This window comes from Xiphophorus maculatus, chromosome 3 (assembly GCF_002775205.1).
Source record: "Xiphophorus maculatus strain JP 163 A chromosome 3, X_maculatus-5.0-male, whole genome shotgun sequence".
Classification (NCBI taxonomy): domain Eukaryota; kingdom Metazoa; phylum Chordata; class Actinopteri; order Cyprinodontiformes; family Poeciliidae; genus Xiphophorus; species Xiphophorus maculatus.
In genome coordinates this window covers 27,697,319-27,712,694 of record NC_036445.1, presented here as the reverse complement: position 1 = coordinate 27,712,694, position 15,376 = coordinate 27,697,319, and the positions used below count along the sequence as shown (strand labels likewise).

The following is a 15,376-nucleotide window of genomic DNA, read 5'->3' as shown; positions in this document are numbered from 1 at the left end:
AGGTGGCAGATTTGTGCGACAAACGGAAAATAAAGTGTTTTTTATCAATACTAAATTGAAGGAAAGTGGAGGAAGAAGAACTTAGAGATTTAGCTTTAGTTTACTGTCACACATGGAGTTCCTTATCATGTTTGCTGTGTCCTTATATGGAAAAGTTAAAGATATATTCAATCACATGTTGTGGATGTTGGCAGCTGAAGGCGTTGCCATCACCACACACCAAAGAAAGAAAGAAATGCAAACAGCACGATTACAGCAGCATAGAGGAGTTTAAAAACTCATTGTTAAACAGCACAATTTTGTTGCTAAAGAAAATACAAATTTTAATCCTGCTTTTATATCATAATATACCATTCAGTTCACATTTACGCTGTAAATCTGTTTCATGTAAAGTGAAAAAAAATGAAACAAAAATGTTAACTCTGGAGTACATTTACTTCTTTGGCAAAACTCTGCAAGAAAATAGTCTATCATTCAATTCAAAAATACTTAATTTTTTCTAAAAGGTTATGTATTCAGAACTCTCATTATTTGAGTATTTTCCAACATTATTTGTGGTTGGTAATGCTGAATATTATTGACATTTTTAGGGTGGAAAGTCTTTCTCCTATTGAATTGGAAGCCATATTTCCGCCTTTTCTTACGGTGACAGCTTTGCAGTGCTAAAGATATATATATTTATTTTTTATCCTTTTCTGATTTGTTGACATAATCTTTTTTGTGTGTCTCCCTGGCCTTATGATTTAGCTTTTAGACACCAAATCTGTGCTGTTTTAAAGTTTCTAGAGAAGAAAATCATAACAAAATGTACATAAAATTCACAGCATCTGTCACGTTGGGCAGGACAAAACTGATTTCAACCAATGATATTGCAGTGCTAAAGTTAAATGCATGCCAGGCGTCTGTCAAGACGGTTGTTTTCTCAATTCAAAGATTTTGAATTGAATTCAGTTTAGTCAGACATGTTACTCTTATAGTTTGGCAAGATTCTATTATTTTGCCAAATATTTGTTATGAGACCGATAGATATGTAAAAATAAACTCTCACCTCGTTAAGTGCCGCTTTCATTAAAGCGCCTCAGGTTGCAATTGTCACCTCTATGCTGTTGTTTTGCTTATAAATGTCTTGGTAGTCACTCCCAGTGTCTATAAAATATTCTGAAATCGACCTATCTGAACATTTGGCCATAATAAAAAGTAAGCAGTACCTGTGGTTTATTTTATTTTCCTCCTCCGGTGCGGACACACTGACACCTTGGTTTATTATATCCTGACTTTATGGCGCCGTAGGGGTCAGGAGTCAAGCACGTACACTCTAGGCTCCGGCTGCAGATCAATACAGTATAGAGAAGGCCAAGCTGCACAAATATCGATTAACCAATATGCATACATTGCATGTCACACTACGTCTCTCTAACACATATGGACGAAGCCATAAAAAAACAAAAAATCAAATCTCATTCACTTGTGTTTAAGTGCCAGAGACACAAAGAAGTGGAAGGGCTGAGACTAAAATGATCAAACTGAGGTGCTTTTTTTTTTTTTTGGTGTTACCTTTTTAGCATAATCTCACAAATCAAACTAAATATGAATACATTTAGCAGATTGGTGCTCCATTTGTATTCCCATTTGCTTAGATTTAGCTTTTCTTTTTTTGCAGCAAACTTTGTAGGTGGATTTGGCAAGAAGCACTGAATGAATATGTAAGAAGGACCTTTATGCCCACTATTGGCTTTGGTGGAGAATCTTTGATCTTATTGGTAGAGTTCAGATCTGACCGGGTCGGGTCGGACCAGAACGATCTGGGCTCTTGTTTCTGCGGTGTGTTTTGTAAGCTTGCAGCACCTACAGCGCAGTGAAAGAAAATCGAGTCGTGTTAATCTACTTATTGTAGCATAAATAGAGGAGTGGATAGTTTAACCTGTTGAGGAAATAAAGTACGTACGGTGCAGCAGTTAATCAGACTGCAACGAGAGCAGCGTGCTGCACGTGCGTGCGGCTCCGCTCCTATCAATCACACTTCAGATGATTTGAACTCGACTCACCCCACAGTTACAACAAGTGACAAAATGGAGCTGGAAGATGCTCAACAAAAGCTAACAAAAGTGAAGTTACACTTACTTACTTGCTTAGGCGCAGGGTCAAACAACATCCATAGCGCCCTCCTTGACCCAACATGCTTAGAAATAGTTTTTGATGCGTTACCTCGAAATATCACAGCTAATGATATTTCTCCTAACGCTCCCTGCTGTCTGAATCCTCAAGGTTAGCAGAACTTCCTCATGGACGCTGAAAGATTAAACAAAAAATGGAAAATTATGGTTTTGTGCCATAAACAGGTTGGCCCCCGAAGACCACCTTTTTGGAGGTTTTTGGAGCACCACTTTTGGGTGGTGCTCCAAAAACAGATAAATTATTAATCAATAAGTTATATTATTAGAAGTAAACTGTGTCAACCTGGTAGACCTCGGTATTACTCAGTAACCATAAAGAAGCTGTCAGTTTCAAACAGGTTGGTGACGCCCTGATGTAGAGAATCTTTCAACCTCAGTGTTTTGATGCAGTACTACTGGGGCGTCGCTGCACATTTGACCCCTGCTGCCATTGATTAGGTTATAGTGTCAATGTATGTTTTATTTTTTCCGTTACTGATACGATATCTACTACAAAAACTCACAGTCATACACAGATTACGATATTTTGAGTAACTGAGAATTTTGTTTTTCCAAAACTAACGCTGACCTCTCCTCAAAGTTTCCATGTTCGTGCTCAGATCGCATTAAATTTAAGTTTCTTAAAGCTCATCAACCGAACTGCTTTTTAATTTCACAGATAATTAGAACTTGATAGATAAAACGAGTCTTAAAAAAAAGTCATGATAGAGGTAAAAAGGAAGGGGAAAAAACGCCTTTTAAGGTCTGAGACAGATCGCTGTAGGAGATAAGGTGAACTTGAAACAACAGATACGATGCTTTAATCCTTTGCTCCTGACTTTAACCTTTGCCCCACAGCAAGGACAGAACCTCAATTCCTTATTCTGCCCCTCTGGCGTCTATTATCATGATGATATCAGATGTGGGTTTTTTTTTGTTAAGAAAAAACCAAAACAAAACAAGAAAAGCCCCTCAGCTCCTCGTGACTTATTGAATAAAAACGGAGGGTGATTTCTGAGGGCCCTGCGGTGCATCAGAAGCCCTCTGTGCTGCTGACCTCCTCCCAGACGCTGACACGTCTCTGACTCTTCCTCTCTCTTCTCTTCACCCTTTTGTTTCATAACAAGAGCAGAGCTGAGCATTGTGGGGACTGTTTTAATGTCCCTCTCTCTCGCCTTCTCTCTCTTTGTCTTTTGCTCTTTTTATCGCCTGCCCATCTCCCACTCTCTTTTCCGTCGCCCGTCTTTGCAAAAACCATGGTGACATGACCGGTCGCGGGTTGCCATGGTGACAGTCCAACTGGCTTGGCGGCGGCGGCGTTGGCAGCGATGAACCCGGTCCTGCGTGTGTGTGTGTGTGTGTGTGTGTGTGTGTGTCTAGGTTTCTTTTCTTGCCCGTTAGATTGTTGACAAGTGTTCACAGTGTGTGTTGTTCGCTCGTAGCAGTGACAGTGTGTGTATAAGCGGCCATTACTGCTTATCTCTTATGCCTGGGTGTGTGTGTGTGCTTGTAGCCTTTCTGCAGATGTTCTCTGGCCCCAGTACCTCCTGCCAGCTGCTCCGCCCCCAGAACTCACACATACGCACACACTCCTCTTAATTAAGAGGACTGTGCCATGGTGGGCGACTCAACAGGGGCACGATGGCACACACACATCAGACACTTTCACCAGGAGTGCTAAGCACGGAGTGTCTATTAGCCGCGCTTCCGTGTGGGTTGGTTCGTGCGCCGAGCCGATCCTCCGGCGGTGCCCTTGAAGCCCTCTGGTTATGAGAGTAGTGATGGTGGTAGGTAAACATGCGGCTAATCAGGCCGACGTGTCTCATCCACACTCTCCACCAGGCTCCGCAGGCGGGGAGGGATACTGACACCGACAGGCTCGCCGAGCATTCAGAGGGAAGCGAGGAGGAAGCCGGGGCAGAGGGAACAGGAGAGACGGGAGGCGGCGAAGTTTTAGCTGGAGATGCGGTCAGGAAATTGGAGAAATTGGCTTATTTCCGATAATAAGGTTGACCCAGTCAGAGCGGGTCGTAGATGAGCGACTTTTGATTAAATAAAACATGTATAACGTTCCCTTCTTCAGAATTTAAAATAAGTGCTCAACACGGTTGTTAGATAAGGAAGTGGAATTACTCCGGGGCTTTGAGGTGCTTGATTTGAGATGATTATTTAAGCATCGTTCAGACCACCTTAAATAATGATGTCAGCTTGATAATATAGACAGCAGTTAGGAGTCAAATGAAGACTATATCAAGACCGCTAGCATCTATATGGTTTTGTTATTTCTGGTAATAAATAATAATTCAGGTATTTAATCTTTTCACTGAAAGCCTAATAAATTAATCCTAATAAAACAAATGAATAAGAAAAGGAAACACACTTTTAGGTTTTAAAAGTGTAACATTTGCAGCTCTGGTGACAATAACTCAGATGATTCAGTGAGACAGAATCAACAGGGAAAGAAGTGTGTTTCTTATCTATTTGTTTTTTTTTAATTCATTTATTTTTTCTAATTTATGGCTGAACTCTTTATGCACCTTCCTTGGGTCAGTAAACCAATTTTGTTTTATTGCTACACATTTTATGTTGGCGCAATGTGGATGCTTCCCAGCAGGTTTAATGACAATATTTGAGTTCAACGGAGTGACGACCGCGAATGTATTTAAAGACAACAAGGAAATACTGCAGCCAAAATGAGAAAGTGAGACTGTAGCTGTCAGGAAACAGGGGAATGAACTGGTTTGGTTTTTTGTGCTGCTTTGGAGTTTTTGCGCGGGGAATCAAGAACGCCTGCAGAAATCAGCGAATGAGTCTTGATGACTACCAAAACATCGTGGAATGAAAAAATACGGCCTGGTGTCAGAGTTCAGTCTTATCTGTAACGCTAGTGTTCTCCAGCAAGACAGTGACTCAAAACATAAAGTTACAAGAAAAAAAGCCCAAACACCTTCAACTACTTTTTTAATTGACATTCTGTGAGCCCAGATCTTGATCCTATTAAATGTCCAGGAAAAATCTAAAAAACTATAGAGCGGAGACGCCGCCTTCCAAACCTCGGGTGACTTGTGCCCTTTCAAGAAGTGAAGAAGAAACCACCTGCAACAGCTGACTTCTCGTCACAAAGTACAGATATTGCTAAAGGTGCCGACACAAAACGTTCAATTAAGAACATCTTTTTTAAAAAACATTGTCGCCTGTTTATTCATGTGAAATATTCAACTGAATGAGTAGTTAAAAGTAAACTGTGATTTGTGTTCGCTATTAAGGAGGGCTGTTTACTTCCTTTTTTTTGTTGTCAATTTCAAGTTATGTCAGAGAAATCTGTGTTGACCCCACCAGTGAAGTTCAGAGCAGACCGGTGTAACAGTTTCCAAATAATTAATGAAAGTTTAGATCTTAAGTGGAAGTGAAGAGGTAAAAACCCTTCAGTGTTTTCTTGGATTGATCCTTTTCTTGTTCTCTTCCTCGTGTTTTACTTTGTGTCTTCAATTCTCCCTCTTTAATGTTTAACTTAACCTCATTTATATTCAACACCCTTTGGTCCTGTCGCTCTTCATGTTCCTTATTATTTCTTTCTGTTTCCCCCTCTGGTCTTCTTTAACTCACCCTTCTCTCTGGTGTCTTTGTTCTCTCTCTATTTTTGTCCTTTCCCTCTCTCTCTCTCTCTCTCTCTCTCTTCCTTCCTCCCTACCGAAGGTCTGTCATCTTCTCTCCTCGTTTTTCCTAACACACCCGGACACGACAGAGCACCACCGATAGTTAATAATGCTCTAATTTCCGCTCTTCACGGTGTGTAGAAGGTGTCGCGGATAACCTGATTTATCAGACGGCTATTAGAATGGGAATCAGGAGTATTAGAGCAATGGACATTAACGTTCACATTGTTTAAACAACGCCACGGGACTAATGGATTTCCAAATGAATTTGTCAACAGTGTTCTCGGGGAATATAATTAGTCAAATGAGAGGGAAGCGGCGAATGAGGCCAGAGGCGAAGTCGGGAAGTAGTTTAAGCTGCGGAAAAGAAAATCATACATGCAGACAGGTTAATGGAAGCTCTGAGGATCATCGGCGTGAGTTGGGTCTTGCGTGTGGATTCAGAAGGGATTACCTGGATGTCAGATAGGATGGGGAAAAAATGTTGTATGAAAAATAACTTATACATGCAGAGATTTACAAAAGGATACACTTTAAAGGTGTTTTCACACCTTATATAGTCTGATAGACGCTGTTCAAACTTGGTTTCTGTTGATTCGGTTTGCTTTCACACTGTGTCAAACAGACCAAACCAACTGAAAAATCTGTTCGTCTCCTGGCGTGTGGAGGCGCTGCACCAAGAAGCACCGAAAGAAAGACATGAAAACCTCTGAAGAAGACATTAAGCGAAACTTCATTCTTGACTAAATGTAATAAACATGGAGTGGCGTCAGATGGTGGTAAGATTTCTCTTTGGTCATTGGTAAAACACCACGAGCCATTTCTTGAGCCATCGCTAGACACTCAGATTTGTTTTGGTTGTATTTACCCATAATTCCCTGTGCCATAGTCTGCTTCCTGATTTTGAAGCAGTCTCTGGTCTGCTTGGCGTTCACATGTGCATTCCAACTGTCCCATAGTTCACTTCAACCTAAACGACACCTAGGTTGTTAGGCGGAGCAGAGTTTGCCTTTTCGGTCCACATCATTTCCAAGGATTTCTTGAGAAGCTGAAGGGGATTATAAGATGCTTAAGAGAGGAAGAATTTGTGTCAGTTAAACTTGTATATGTTAGAATTGTTAAAATATATCCTTCATCTCAATGGGATTTCACAAAACTGCAATGGGGACACTTTTTTCGCATCACACGAGTCACATGATCAAGAACAGGATGTTGCCACTGGCGCAAACCACGAAGAAGACGAAACAAGAAGTAGTTTTAGGATCGAGACGCGGCACTTTTCTTAGTGACTTACTGCATGCACAAACATATTCATGTGAAGTTAATTACATTTCTTATTTAAGGGAAACACAGAAATGGCTAAATTGAGTTTTTTCGACATTAGCGGAATATTGACAACGTTTTGTGCACATTTGTGATGGAAACACATCTATCGCCAAACTACAACCATCTATAGATGGATTGCAATTCTAAAACATAACAGAAAATCAATGTTATTGTCGGCCCAGTTAAAATCCAGAGAAATTGAGCTCAATGGGAGAAATCCCAGACAAAGCACTGAAGGGAGATGAGAATCGAGTTGAATTGCGTCGGAAGGAAACAGCTAGGCTAATGCACTGCAACTTTTAAAATACTTTTTAAAGGCAGGCTTCTGTCAGAACTACCATTTGCACAATGATTTCTCCTGGTGTTTCACATAAAATCCCAATGAAATACGTCGAACATGGGGTTCCAATGTGACAAGTTCAAAATATGAAGAGCAGTATAGAATCTCTACATATCTCCCTTGTGCAATATGGTGTTAAGCTAAAGGAAATGTTTATAAATATTCCATTATATGCATATTAGAATACTGAAAAATACGTTTTAAGCGTCCAAAGCGAGGTGGACTTTGGCAGCTAAATCTTCTCCCTCCTCCTACCTCCTCATCTCTGGCAGTCATAGCTGAACTGAAAACTTGACACTTAGAGTGGACAGTGAGACCAGAACTGTGAAACCGCGTTTTCATCAGCTCTCTCTCTCTCTCTGTCTCTTTCTTTTTCTTTTTTTTTTAGTAATGTAAATACCCATAAGATGTTTGCATAACCCATTTCTTTCTTCTCATATCTTTATTGTACATCAACTCTCCTGCACCACCGTTTCTGCATGTGGGCGTTTGCCGCTGTTCTTCTGATTCACACTTGTTTTAAATAACAAGAAATTTCAACTTGTGTTTACTCACTGATTGACAGAAAAGGTTTCAACTTGCGAGTGCAATTCGCTCATGAATTTCAGAAATAATTACAGTTAAAATGAGAGCGGGGAGTCGAGGCCCACACACAGGGGAAAAAAAAGAAGCTTTTTTTTTCTCTTTTTCCTTCGGAACCCGTCGAAGCAAACGTTTCACGCTCCAAGTTGAAGCCCTGTGTTTTTTTTGTTGTTTTTTTTTTCAAGTTCGCCGCAGGACGCGCGCGCTGACCGCTGGGGCTGATGGGGCAGCAGGGCGAGAGGACGGTGGGGAGGAAGGGGAGGGCAACTGTTGCTGCTTGAATACTAATATCCCACTTTAGAAGTCAACTTTTTCCTGCATCATTACATCCTCTGCTCTCTGTTTGTGTCTGCATCTCCATCTTTTTATTTTCTCACTTCTCCCACTCCTCCCCAGCAGTCCTCACCGTCCTTCCCCTCCCGTCTCTCAGCTGGTCTTCTCTTCCTCTTTATATCCTCTTCCTCCTCCTCCTCCTCCTCCTTCTTCTTCTTTTTTTTAACACACCATCCAGCTCAGGGCTTTTCCATCATCTACGCCCCTTATCTTGTATCTGTCATCGAACTCTTCCTCTCCCCAAGATTTGTCTCTTTGCCATTCACTTTTCAAAGCACCACACACACACACACGCACACACACACACACACACACACACACACACACGCACACACACACCCACACCCACCCACACACACACACACACGCCTATTCCTGACAAAGGCAGGTAATTACAGCCGAGTGTCCAGTCCTTTTTTTAAATACTGAGCTGATTAATGAGAGCGCGGTGCAGGGCCAGGAAGTCTCACCCTCGGTGGGTGGTGACACACACCCTCTCGTCTCTCTCCTCACACACGCGCTCCGTCTTCTTTTTCACACTTCCATATGAAAATTATCAGCTACGCGCAGCCTCATTACGGAAATATTGATATCAGTGTTACACGGTTTACATCCTCCCTCCTCCGACGTCGTCCTCCTCCTTAACCTCTCTTCTTCACCTCCGTGTCTCTGAGGCAGCCTGTTGTCTCCTGCTCTTTTATTGTACAGTAAAGGATCAGGTGTGGCGACTCATTTTCTCCGCATCGGCTTAGGCACGACTCCGGTGCTCCCCCTTGCTCCCCCCCTTGCGCTCCCCGACATCTTGATGTCTGATTTGTGTGTGTTTTTGACCCCGTGGGCCAGCGGGAACGCTGCCGGAGCAAAGAGATAGAGAGCAGCAGCAGCAGCAGCAGCAGCTGCCGCCGAACGCAGACACACACATGCAGAAAAGCCAAGTGCCCTCACACACTCACGCCTGCACAATCACAATCTCCGCTGGGTCAGCCAGGTTCAAAGCATTTGTATTCATAGGAGGTTTTGCATTGGCTCCACCGCCTACAGTGTTCCTTCTAGCTGTGGGATGTGGCTTTTTTCCCCCACTTTTTTTACTTTCTCACTCTGAAGACCTTGGACTGTGTCTGAGTGTGTTTATGTGACAGAGTGCTGCTACCTGAGTGAATGCACCTGGCTCAATGGATTTCTCTTTTATTTTCTCCGCTTGAACCATCCTTGAAAATATCGCTTTGTGTTGACACTTACTTTGACCCTGTGTCGAACCAAGTCATGCTGCACTTGCTGGTCCAGGTTTACCTCCGCCCCGCCTCCTCTATTCCACAGAGCTGTGTTCATTTTTAATTCATGCATGGACAATTGAAACCAGACCAGTTTACACATAGGCGTGTCGCAATGAATCAATTAATCGCACAGTGAATTAAAACACTGTGCGATTGTTTTTTTTTTTTTACAGTTTTTTATTGTTTTCTACCAAATGCTGTAGCCGTGCTTCCATTGACCATATAGTTATGTAATTTGGCATTTCCAGAATAAATTTGCTGAATGGGAACACTCAGTTTGGAAAACAAAACTCTCATTTTTCAATCAAAAGGTTTTTTTTTGTTGTTGTTGTTTTTTGACTGTATATCAATATTGGTTTATCTTCCAAAACTGCAGAAAACACTTTTTTTTTGCCAGTGGCGCAAACCACGAAGAAGCAGACAGGAAGCAGTCGGAAGATGATGTAATGGCATATTGTGAAAGAACCTATTCACTTGTGACTTTAATTGCGTTTCTTATTTGATGGAAAATGTTGTTTTCTTGACCGTTAGCATTTTATAGACAGAGTTTTGTGCAGATTTGTAACTTAAACCCAGTTAGTCTGACAAAAGCATTAAGTGTGGCTCATTGGTCTAAGCTAGCCCTTTATGTGAAGGACCATTTTGTTTACAGAGATATCTGTATCCTTTTTATTTATTGTTTGGGTTGTTTTGTTTGTCTATTTTGGACATTTAAAAATATCGCCAGTGTTAAATGTTCTTAGAGATTAAAGTTTATTGATGCCGTTACTATTATACCACTGGAAAATGGTCTCAAAACAATATTACTGGTTATCACAGTAACTCTTGGGACAATTTATCGTCCAGTAAAATGTATTGTGAAAGGCCGAATTACATACTCTAAATGAAAACACACATATACCATTTTTTCCCTCTTGCTGTCTGAAGGTAAATGAAAGCAAACCTCTCTTGTTTTATGTTAGTTAAAAACCTGACTCGGTTACACCAGGTTTTAACTCCTTAATTGTTGGAGTTCAAAAGTATTGAACTCCAACAAAAATATCGGGAGAAACTTGTGGAAGAAAACCCAAAATGTTACCCAGTTCAAAGGTAACGCTACCGAATATGCTAAGAAAAAGAATGAGAACGTCAGATTTTTAAGATGTTAATGAATAATTTTTGTCTCTCATCGTAGTGACGTTTAGTAAATCGAAATAATTTTGATCACTCTAACTCATCTAAAACAAGACAGCACTTAAGTAAAATAAATAAATTAAAACTTCAGACTTGACTCAGACTTGTGCACTACTTCCTTGAGACTTGGACTTGAGTCTTTGTATCAGTTTTGATCTCATCTAAGTAAAAGTGAAGGGAATCCAATAAGAGCTACAGACTGCAGCTGCTGCTCATGTTTTACTGGGAAATGATTCGTTTGGCTATTAGACAGTAACGTTGGTGGATTATTATGGGATGTTAATGGCTTGTAGCAATCTGTTAAATGTTAGCAGCAGCTTCACAATAATGACCACAAGGATGCATCTCCAAATAAGTGCTGCATTAAGTGACTTTGGATCATTTTAGAACAAAATAAGCGCAACTTCTGGCTGAAAGTAAAAGCACTTCCTGCTCCATTCTTTAACATTTAATGTATAGCTTAAGTTTGAATCTTTACTATTAAATGTTGATTTAGGAAATTTTTTTTTAACCAATATAATCAAACATTCTCCATCTCAGAGTGAAGAGAATAAAACACTCGAAACCAGATTTAGTGCAATATATAATGGACAAAATCAAGACAAAGATACACAGTCTTTGCAAAGACAAAAAAGCCCTTTGACACGTTCAGAAATTCAACATTAAAAGAGTTATTTATATTTCCAATAGGTAAATATAGCAGTTTTTTTTTTATTGGATGGATTATTGATAAGTTAATACATCAAGAGAATTGTTCATGGGGATCATTTATTCCACTCGCAAATAAATGACATCAAAATATTTACATTCTATGCAAAAATCAACTGAAACTATTGAATAACATGAAAATGCTGGTTAATACTGAATTGTCACAAACTCAGATGGTTCTCTTCTTTGGAGGAAAACGTCTCACGTGGCGTAAAGATGAACTACTTAAAAATAAAGTTTAAGGGACAATTCTGATTGTTTTTTACATTTATTTTTTATTTATTTATTTTTTATTGAAGTACTGTGTCCCGCATGGAAAGTTATTAAGACTTCAATTAAGACTGAGGTGGCATACAGCATGGGAAAACTGATCTCAGTTTATCCAAAATGAAGTCGACAAACATGCAGAACCTTTTCCACAAAACCTGAATTCAAAAATATATCAAGTGTCCGTTTAGTGTGGCAATCTTTCACGGTGAGAAATATTATTTGCCAGGTGAAAAATGCATGAATACCAATGCGTATTCTCATAGGAAGCAAGTGCTCTAAAATATCTTCAAACTTGCACGCCAGCACAAAAACAGGAAGTTCAAGTTTCACCTAGAGTCACATGTTTCTGAGAGATGCTGAGAAAAATGGCCACAGAGAAATTTAATAAAATATTTCAGACTCACTGTTACCAACATTTTTTTTTTTTTGGAAAACTTTAGGATTCGTAGAGACTGAAGTGTTGGTTTCCGTCTAAGGTGCTTATTGAGCAATTTTGAAGTTGCATTAGTTGCAAGTGTGTCGTGTTTGACATGAGTTAAGAAAAAATAATCCTGACAGCTAATTTAATGGTCCAAACCAGCTGTTTGGACTTTTGAGATCTGACCAGTAACAAACCTGAACTGTGAGCGTTGAACCCAAAAGATACTCTAAAGTTTTGGGTTATTTTACTACCTTTTTTAGTTCAGACCTTTTAAAAAGAGATGTCTACATAATACTTCTATTAATATATCTACCTTTTGTCAGCAGTAATACATTATCAGCACTCTGTCGGGGTTGAAGTGCGTTTTTTCCTTTTCTTCTTTTATCTTCTGCTTCAGTGACTTCGCTTGCTCTTTTCCAGCTCAGCTAAATTCCCCCAAAACACTTTCAAAAGTCATGTTTTAAACATAGATGTGCAAAATTTTATTTTATTTTTTACCATATGTGGTAGAAGGCAGATTAATGCGCATCCAGTGATGTCTCTCATCTCTGCCGTGAGAACTCAAATGGTTCGCTTCTTTAGAGGAAAACGTCCTCTAAAGTAAAGATGAACTCCATTACAATTCAGCTTGTTTATATGATGCCGTCTGTAGACAGTAAAAAAAACAAAAAAGATCTGCATGAAATTAAATTCAGTCCAGTTTCAACTCAAATCGATCTAATCATACAGGCAACGTTCTGGAGCTGTGCCGCTCCCGGAGGCAGCATGTTGGACTTTGTTACGAAAGTTCTGATTGGTTCTGTTTGTAAACTTTTGTTGTTTTTGGGGGGTTTTTTGGACAATTTTTCCTTCTGTTTTGGGATTTTGTGTAGTTGGAAAGATTTTCACTTCTGCTTTTTTATTTTCAGACAGTTGTTATTTTGCATAAACGTGGCAACAAGTTACTGTCTTTACATCAGGGTGAAGCTGATTATTCTACTATTTCATTGACCATAATTGGCAGAGATTGTGTCCCCAAATCCTATATTTCTCTCTGCCTCCCTTAATAACCTTATGGCCAAAACAAAAACTGAAAGATGAGTTTTGCTTCCTAGTTTAATACCTTAAAATTGGGCCTCTCTCTCTCTTTAAAAACTCCTGCTCTCTCTGAAACTCCATCTTTAACAACGTTTTCACTGAGAAGTAGCTTCTATAATGAGATCAGCAGATGCACAGCTCCACCAATTTACTAATTGCTGCTGGCTAGTCTGAAGGAGCTGAGTGGGCTGTGAGGTGGAAGCTTTGACACTGCAGCTCCAAGGAGGAGCTTCGTCCTCGAAGGCGGAGCTAGGTCCACCCAGGTATTTCACACAACTCAATGGTTGCCACGGGAAATCAAAGCATTCCTCAAACATGCCTGAAAGAATCAGAAAGTATGTTTTTGCTGAGGGGATAACATTATTACATGACGTAAAGCTGAAAAAAGTTGATTTTACACAATACTGCCTCTTTTAATTCTATGGAAACTTCTACTTTTTTAAAGAAATAACCACAAACTCTCTTTAAAATGCAAATAAAAAAGCAAATTAGGAACTTCAGACACGGCTAACTCACGGTACAAAGAGTATTTGAGGCAAAATCTTTTGTAGGGAAGATGTAGACGAAGAAAAAAAGAATCAAATTGTCAGAGCTCGTGTCTGCAGAGTAACTGATGAACCCGGCGCGGCGTAGCGGGCTCCAACGAGGGCTGCGCCCACCCCATGCTCCATCCTGCCTGAGCTCCAACGCAATCAGGCCGTGACAGCGAAACCTTCCCCGGGTTACCATGGCAACCAGAGGCAGTGCCTGTACGGGACAAAGGCGGGTCGGTCCTATGAGTGTGTGTGTGTGTGTGTGATTGAGAGACACAGAGAGAGTGAGTGATGTGCAGCAGAGCAGGCGCGGCCCTCCTGGGGTCCTCATTCGTTTGTCTCTCGCTGAGACCACAGGAGCCCCGCTGCAGCAGAGATGGAGGTGGGGAGGGAGGGGAGGGCTGGGCCTGGGGAGGGGGGCCGGAGAAAGGCAACTGATGTGGAAAGAAAGGAAGGATGAAAAGATGTGATGTGGAAAGAAAGGAAGGATGAAAAGATGTGAGAAAGGTGCCAGAAGAAAGAATGAGAAATTGAAAATGAATGGCTTGAATTTGGATCGTTTGAAGCCTTTTGTTCGTTTCACTCATCTAACGGTCGTGTGCGGAGTGTGACATGAATCTTGACAAAACTCTTATTTCAGAGGGGGAAAAAAAGAGAGAAAAAAAAAAGCTGTACACTTTGGCAAATTAATTGCACCAATTAGCGGGGCACTCAAAATTCAAAATTTTAATAACCTGTCTACCACATAGTAGGCTCAAATGGCTCGAAACAGCACTACTTCTCTCATGGCTCCGTGGAAACGCAATAACATGACAAGTGCACTTAGGCATTACCGAACGAACAAAACAGGAAAAAAATTAGGCATGGATCTCATAAACATGATCTCCAGCTTTCAGTGGATTTTGATTCCTCCACACAGAGGAAGAGGCTGCACAAGCAGAATGAATGAGCTGACGCCAAACGGTGTCATCCTGCTTTCCTTTAAGCTTCGCTTTAATTCTTGACCAGATTGTTGCGCCGTGGACGTTTGGGACAGAAAAAAAAGAGAAAAGTTTTGTTTTTTCTCACAGGATTGTTACTCCGTGCCGTCGATCCTGCTGACCAACACAAAGAAATAACATATTAGTTGATTCACTGAACATAAAAAGAATCACTTCCACTTTCTCATCCTATTCTTTATGGACAGTAGTATTCATCCTGCTTATTTGTCATTTGAAAAACTTTTTCAAGTTTCTTTTCATACTGAGATATATAGTTTTTTTTCCTGCTTATTTTTTTTCCTACCTGCACCACTAACACATTTATGCATCTATAAGTATTTTTAGTCACGCTTATAGTTTTTCAGTATTCTTTCTGTGTACTCCGGCAGCAAAGCAACAACATTTTGTTGCTAAATTCACTGTCATGTCTTTGTGAAATGACAACAAAGTAAGCCTAAATCTATATTTATGGGTGTAACCGAAGGTTTTACTGAATTGAAATATTTAAAGAGACGGCGCACATGTTTTCAGACGCGTTAGTGATTTTGTC

At 40.4% G+C, this 15,376-nt stretch overlaps 1 protein-coding gene across 1 annotated transcript in view; it reads left to right on the top strand.

The window, feature by feature from the left end:
* Positions 1–15,376, top strand: part of LOC106699876 (furin-like protease kpc-1) — a 205,410-nt gene that overhangs the window by 93,265 nt on the left and 96,769 nt on the right. The gene's annotated exons all lie outside the window — the stretch shown is intronic.